Consider the following 7,395-nt stretch of genomic DNA (forward strand, 5'->3'; position numbering starts at 1 on the left):
ATTCTGTGCAATAATTAAACTTTCCAACTTGATTGAACAGCATGCCCTCCTCCCTACCCGCAGCTGCACTTTGTTTTAGGCTGGAAGCCTGTGGTGAGAAAGGAGGAGGCAGTTGGCCCGTCTGCCTTGTGTGTCTTTTACCACACACAGACCCCGTGGGGAGGGAGTCACAGCACTGTAACAGCTCTCAACAGAGAAATCTCATTTCTAATCCATTCTCCCTTTTCAGTGCCTCAACCATTTTATTTTCTCAAGGTGGATACAGCAGTGTCGAGTTCACTTTCCTGTGTACATTCTGCAAGTGGTGATCTAACTTTGTAATTTCACATCTATTGTACCTTGGTGTCTCTGCCCACTTTCTTTTTTAACATTCCATGAAATAATATTATGATGGACTGAATGTTTGTGTTCCCTCAAAATTTATATGTTGAACTCCAATGAGATGGCATTTGGAGACGGGGCCTTTGGGATGTAATTAGGGTTAAATGGGGGTGGGGCTCTTGTGATGGGATTAGTGCCCTTATAAGGGATCCCTCCCTCCCTCCCTCTCAAGTGAGCACACAGTAAGAATGTGGTCACCTGCAGTACAGGAGAGGACTCTCACCAGAACCAGACCAGGCCAGCACCCTGACCTCAGTCTTCCAGCCTCCTACACAGTGAGAACATAGATTTCTGTTGTTAGCCATCCAGTCTATCATAGTTTACTATGGCAACCACAGGTGACTATTACAATTACTAAGCAGAGCCTGCAGTGAAATAATTTTACAGATCTTTCTAGTCTTTCTCTAGTTTTTGTGCTGGGCACATAGTAGCCATTCAAAAATATTTATTAAATGAATGAATAAGTGAACGTATGGCACAATGACAATCACTCATTTCAGAAGTCGAAGCCACTGCAAAATGCCACATTCCATTCTCTGCATGTGTGTGTGATTTTATTTGTTTTTTAAATATGTAAGTAATACATAGGCTGGGCACAGTGGCTCACACTTGTAATCCCAGCACTTTGAGAGGCCAAGGCAGGAGGATTGCTCGAGCTCAGGAGTTCAAGACCAGCCTCGGCAGCATGGCAAAACCCCATATCTACAAAAAAATACCAAAAAATTAGCCAGGTATGGTGGTGTGCGCCTGTAGTTCCAGCTACTCAGGAGGCTGAAGTGGAAGGATCACTTGAGCCCAGGAGGCAAAGTTTGCAGTGAGCTGTAATCACACCACTGAGATGGGGCAATAGAGCCAGATCCCATCTCAAAAGAAAGTAATACATGAACACATTCTTGTGTGTTTTAAGTTAAACATCATACAAGCAATACATGAGTCCTTTCTTGTTTATGTGTGTGCATGTGTGTTAAGTTAAACAACATAGAACTAGGTAAAATAAAGTTCCCATTCACCAGTATCTTCCCTAGACCATCATACTTCCCTACCAAGAAAGTACACACATACAGTTAATGTGACCTGTTTCTTACAGACCTTTGTCTTTGCAGCTCTGTGCCTGTAGACCTGTATTACGTGGTGTCATGTCAAGCGTATGGTGCTGCAACTTGCACTTTGCACTTCCTCTTATATCTCACAGATATCTCTATACCAGTGTATCCCCCATTCTTTCAAGTGCAGAAACAAACAATGCTTATTTAAATCTATCCCCATGGATGGGTATTTCAGGTGTTTCTACATTTCCTCTCATATAACATTGCAAAGTATATCCTTTCCCATGCCTCCTGGGCACCTGTACGAGAGCTTCACTAAGACCAACATTTCTAATTTAATACCTAGTTTTAGATGATTTGCACACTGACATTTTTGATAGCTTCTGCCTTGTGGCCACCCTGGAGGCAGGGTCAGTTTACACTTTAGCAAGAATTGTCCCCACCTCATGGGATACTTTAAACCTTCCTAAATTTTTATCTATCTGTTATAGGGAAGACATCTCATTGTTAACTCTCAGTTTACCGATTACTAGTCATCTATTTCTACTATGACTCGCCCATTGCTATTCTGTGTCTGCTGTTTTAATCTGGTTGGTCTTTTAACTGTCAATTTCTAGAAACTCATTTTGTAGTTATTATTCCTTTGTTATATATGTTACAAGTGCTCTTTTCCAGATACTCGTTTGTCTTGTAATTTTGTTTGCGGTATCTTTTTTTGTACAGAAGTTTTTATTTTTCTGTAGTCAAAAATAACAAATACTTCTTTTGTGGTTTCCTTTGCTACGTCCAAGATTAGTGCAATATTCATCTATATTTTCTTCAGATATTTTGAAGTTGTTTTTTAAGTTTAGCACTTTATTCCATCTGGAATGCATTTTTATTTATGGGAAAATAGGAAACCAACTATTTTTTCTAAATTTCCAGTAGTCCCAATCTCATTTATGGAATAATCTATCCTTTCCTCCACTTACTGGCAATGCCACATTTATCATATACTAAATTGCTGTATGTACATATATATAATATTTCACTCTAATTTATCCAAAATATCTCTTCTTTAATTCTTTCTCTAGCACCAGGAGTTGACTTTTAGGGAGGATCTATTTCTCACATACACACATACATAGAAAATTGTTTTTACTTCCATGATGAAAGACAGAATGCAAGTGCTTGAGGCCATTAATAAGGGGTTCCTTCCCCACCCTGGGTTTGCACTGTTACCAAATCAAATCCATGTTGCAGCAGTGTCAAATTCTTATGCGTCAAGGAGCATGCAAGCTTCAGATGTAGCTATCCCACCTCGGATTACTATTTCACTCAGCTCTAAGAGCATATTGGATGATGTGCAACAGTTGTTGACCTGAAGTGAACCCTGACTCAGGCCGCTACTTAGAACTTGGATCATTAATGTCTGCCCAGAACCAGTTCTGAAGAATAGGAATGATCATTCATGTCAGTAGGATTTGGCTTCTAACTATAAAATATGTCCAGACATGTATTATAGGGATGTGTTCTGGAATCATTTCTTTCTAGGTTGTTTTCTAATGTTTTGGACATCCTAGATGCCAATCCCGACCTCCGCTGCAAAGCAAAAAGACACACATTCTTGTATAGAGAGATGACGTTGTATTACCTTAAATTAGAAGTGACCTGAAAATAAACTTGCCATGTTAGCCAATTATTTTCAAAAGGAAAGCCCATAGATCTGTCCTAAAACTAAAGATGTTATCTCTGATAGGCTCCACGTTGAAACTGATTTATAAATAATGACCCAATACAAGTTACTTCATTCAGTTACCTTGGCACTAACATGGAGTTTGTCTTGGACGGTGTCCTGACAGTAGCATTGCCCAAAGCCAGGCATTCTTGGGTTCTTTGCCAAGATTTTATTTGGCTGTGGCAAGGTCTAGTTATACCAATATTAAATATTCTGAGGCATGGGCACTACTTCAGCCATGTTAAACGAGGTAGACTTTGGGGGCCTGATATGCTCGTTCATTTACACACTGGAGTGGACTCAAAGCAACTTCAGAAGAGAATCCTTGTCTTGCTGGTGGACAGTGATGGAGGGCTCAGCTTCCAAAGGCATATCAACCTCATCCCAGCTTGATTGTCATAGGCACAACTTGATTGATGTGGTACTCAGATGGCAACAAAGAACACCATCTTTTGAGTTCATCTAGAGAGTACAGTTGTATGCCCCGCCACTAAATATTTATGTGAAAGCCCTGCTTAAAAATAACACTGTTTCAGAGAAGATCACTTGAAGGACAAGCAGTTCATCCGTTCTTCCAGATTTTCTAACACCAATCCCTGGATCCCACCAGCGCAAGAGAAACACAGATACCTGCAGTACATCACATCGGCCCCAGAAGAATTACTGTTGCTGAACTGTTTTTGGTGTGATGCAATCAACATTTTTTTAAGTGTCACTACAAGAAACAGTCCCACGAAAAGCATCATTGTATGTGGGGTCACATCACAGTGCTATCACAGTGTTCTCAGTACCCTCAGGGGTAATTCCATCTGAATTTAGTACTAAAAATAGTAGTGTTTCTTCTGGGTAACTGGCTTACCTATCTGTGGCATGGTTTTCTAGAGGGTGCTCTGAGGAACACTGGGGTAAAAGGTAGTTAACTGGTGTCCCATGAAAGGGGTATTCCATAATCAAAAATAATTTTAAATCTCTAGGGAAAAACCAGTCATTGGTTATTTGGCCATTTACCATAGGACTTCTCTGAGTTGCTAATATGCATTATGTAATATTACTGAGTGTAACGTTTACTTGGGGACTAGGGATGTTCAAAACAAACCACTATCTTTGTGTTGGGCCCTAACCATTGAAGCTGACATAAGTATCTCTATGCCGAAATTGGCCTTCTCTCGCCAACCCTGAGACCTCTGACTTGTCCTGGCCAGTTCCCCTTCAGCCTGGCACTGAAGTCTTTGAGGTCCTGAAATGTGACACTGTGACTAGTTTATCTTCTCTCTTGCTCCCATCCCCCTCCTCCACCCTGTCCTGGGCACATACCCCAGGAGAAACATCCGGGTCTTCAGCAGCTTTGCTACTCACCCAGACTGCCTGTGCTCTCATCTCACAGAACGTCTGCTGCCAGCCCTCTTTCCACCACTCTCACTCTTCGGGGCTCTCCAACTCTCTTTTCTCTTTTGTTGCCTGGTCTTGAGAAATTTGCCTGGTTATTTCTGGAAAATTTCTCAAGACCTTGAAGAAAAATGCTAGGGTTTTGTAGATATCACTATATACTCACGATTCTGCTTTCCTTCTGTGCAAGGAATAAACTAATCAGAGGTGACATGGTTTGGTCCTGTGTCCCCACCCAAATCTCATCTCGAATTGTAATTCCCACGTGTCAAGGGAGGGACCTGGTGGGAGGTGACTGGACTATGGGGATGGTTTTCCCCATGCTGTTCTTGTGAGTTCTCACGAGATCTGATGCTTTTATAAGTGGCAGTTTCCCCTGCTCTTCTCTCTCCTGCCACCTTGTGAATAAATTGTCTGCTTCCCCTTCTGCCATGATTGTAAGTTTCCTGAGGCCTCCCAAGCCATGTGGAACTATGAGTCAATTAAACCTCTTTCCTTTATAAATTACCCAGTCTCAGCGAAGTTCTTTATAACAGTGTGAAAATGGACTAATACAGACGACATATTGTCCTCTCAGAGTATTTATCTTTTTTTGTGTGTGTGTGGGCCTTTGTGTTTCTTGGTTGCTGGTTGCTAGAGCTCCATGGCTGCCACTTTGCAGATGAAGAGGCTGTCTGTTCCCACTCCCACCAACCCATCCTCTTCTGGATCCATGGCTAAGGCAGATGCCTTAAGATTCTAGAAAACTGCATTCTGGTTATAGCAGAGACTATTGCTTACCAATTCCCCTCTTTCTTAGCAAAAGCACTCCTAGTTTTTAGCATCTGACTACCCAGAATAAATATTGCATTTCCCAGACTCTTTTGCAATCAGGAGTGAACATGTGACTAAGTTTTAGCAATGAAATGAAGTGAAGCTGGCATTTGTAGCTTTCAGCAAGTGTGCTCTAAGGTTTGCCTTTCTTAATCTGTCCCTTCTTTCTGCTGGTTGGAAGGTGAATATGATGGCTGGAGCTCTTGTAGTCACTTTAAACCATGAGGTAGCTCACCATGGATGACAGAGCAACAAAATGCAAGAAGCCTAGGTCCTTGGCAATTGTGGACAAACCATACAACCCTAGAGTTCCTAACTATGAATGCTTTTATGTGATACCTTATTTAAGCCTCTGTTATTTGGGGCTTTTCTGTATCTCACACAGCCATACTTTGTCCTAAAATACCAGGTAACTGGGGTTTTACTAGAACTGGAAAGAATCTAGGATTCAGAGTCTAAGGTTGAAGGGACCTTCAAGGGAGGAAACCTTTCATTTTGTCAAAAACAAAGAGAACATGTAGAGCAGAAAGTGGGAGGTAGAGCCACTGGAAGCCCAGGAGTACCTGGCCAGAGATGTACTTGAGGACTCTGCTACTCCAAGCACAGTCCCTACATCAGCAGCATTGGGATCTCTTGGGAGTTTGTTAAAAATTCAGAATCTCAGGCCCCATCCCAGACTTAATGAATCAGAACCTTCATTTTAACAAGTATCCCAGGTGATTCATACACACATTGAAATATAAGAAGCACTGCTTTAGAGGGGCTTTAATATCACATAGAAACACAAGCCAAAGCCACAGTTCCTATTCATCACAAAGAACTGGATCTACGCAGAAATTTTGGAAAGAATGATGTCATTAGAAAAACTCTTTCCATACTCAAAGTTACAGCAGAGAAGCTGGCTGACCACCCCAAGGTGTGGGTAGGGGGAAGAAAAAAAGAATTAGAGGACCTAGTTTGCATATACTAGTATAAAACCCAAATTCTCATACTTTTTACCAGGAATAGAAGCCCACAGTCTAAATCTAAAGAAAAATTGGTCTAGGGTGCAGCAATATGCACCTGTAGTCCCAGCTACTTGGGAGGCTGAGACAGGAGGATCACTTAAGCCCAGGAGTTCGAGGCTAGCCTGGGCATCATAATGAGATCCCATCCTTTTTTAAGATGGTCTAGAAAAGAGACTTTTATAATGCAGAAACTACAGCAGAGGGAGGCCTCATGTCCTGGAGAATATACAGGACTCCACATGAGATAATTCCTGCTGAGGATGAGACGAAAGTTACAAAGCACATAGGGACATAATACTGCTAGTGTCAGCAAATGTTACAAATTCATTCCTCAGGAGAATTCATTCCTAAGGAATTGCCAATAATTGAGAATTCTGAAAAGGAATTTAAAATCAGTATGTCTAAAATGTTCTAAAATTAGAAGACCATCATCTATATTGAAAGCACAGAACATTATAAGAAAAACTGGTTTGCAAAAGAACTAAAATCAAGTTGTAAAAATAAAAAACATAATTATCCAATTTTCTTTAAATCCTCAGCAGGCTGTTTAAATAGCCTATTGCTACAGAAGTGGAGAAAAATGGTGACTTGAAAAATGGATCTGAGACAATCATCTAGAACACAACAAAAAGATAAGACTTTTTCAATGAGAAAGAAATTGAAAAACATGAAGTTTTTTTTTTTTTTTTTTTTTTGCGATGAAGTCTCACTCTTGTCCCCCAGGCTAGAGGGCAATGGCACCATCTCAGCTCACTGCAACCTCCGCCTCCTGGGTTCAAGCAATTCTCCTGCCTCAGCCTCTCGAGTAGCTGGGATTACAGGCATGTGCAACCACACCTAGCTAATTTTTGTATTATTAGTGGAGACAGGGTTTCACCATATTGGCCAGGCTGGTCTCGAACTCCTGATCTCAGGCTATTCACCTGCCTTGGCTTCCCAAAGTGCTGGGATTATAGGCATGAGCCACCACCCCTAGCCAAGAACATGTTTTATTTTTTTTTTTTTTTTTTTTTTTTTTTTTTTTTTTTTTTTTTTTTTTTTTTTT

This window comes from Theropithecus gelada, chromosome 13, assembly GCF_003255815.1.
Source record: "Theropithecus gelada isolate Dixy chromosome 13, Tgel_1.0, whole genome shotgun sequence".
NCBI classification, from domain to species: Eukaryota; Metazoa; Chordata; class Mammalia; order Primates; family Cercopithecidae; genus Theropithecus; species Theropithecus gelada.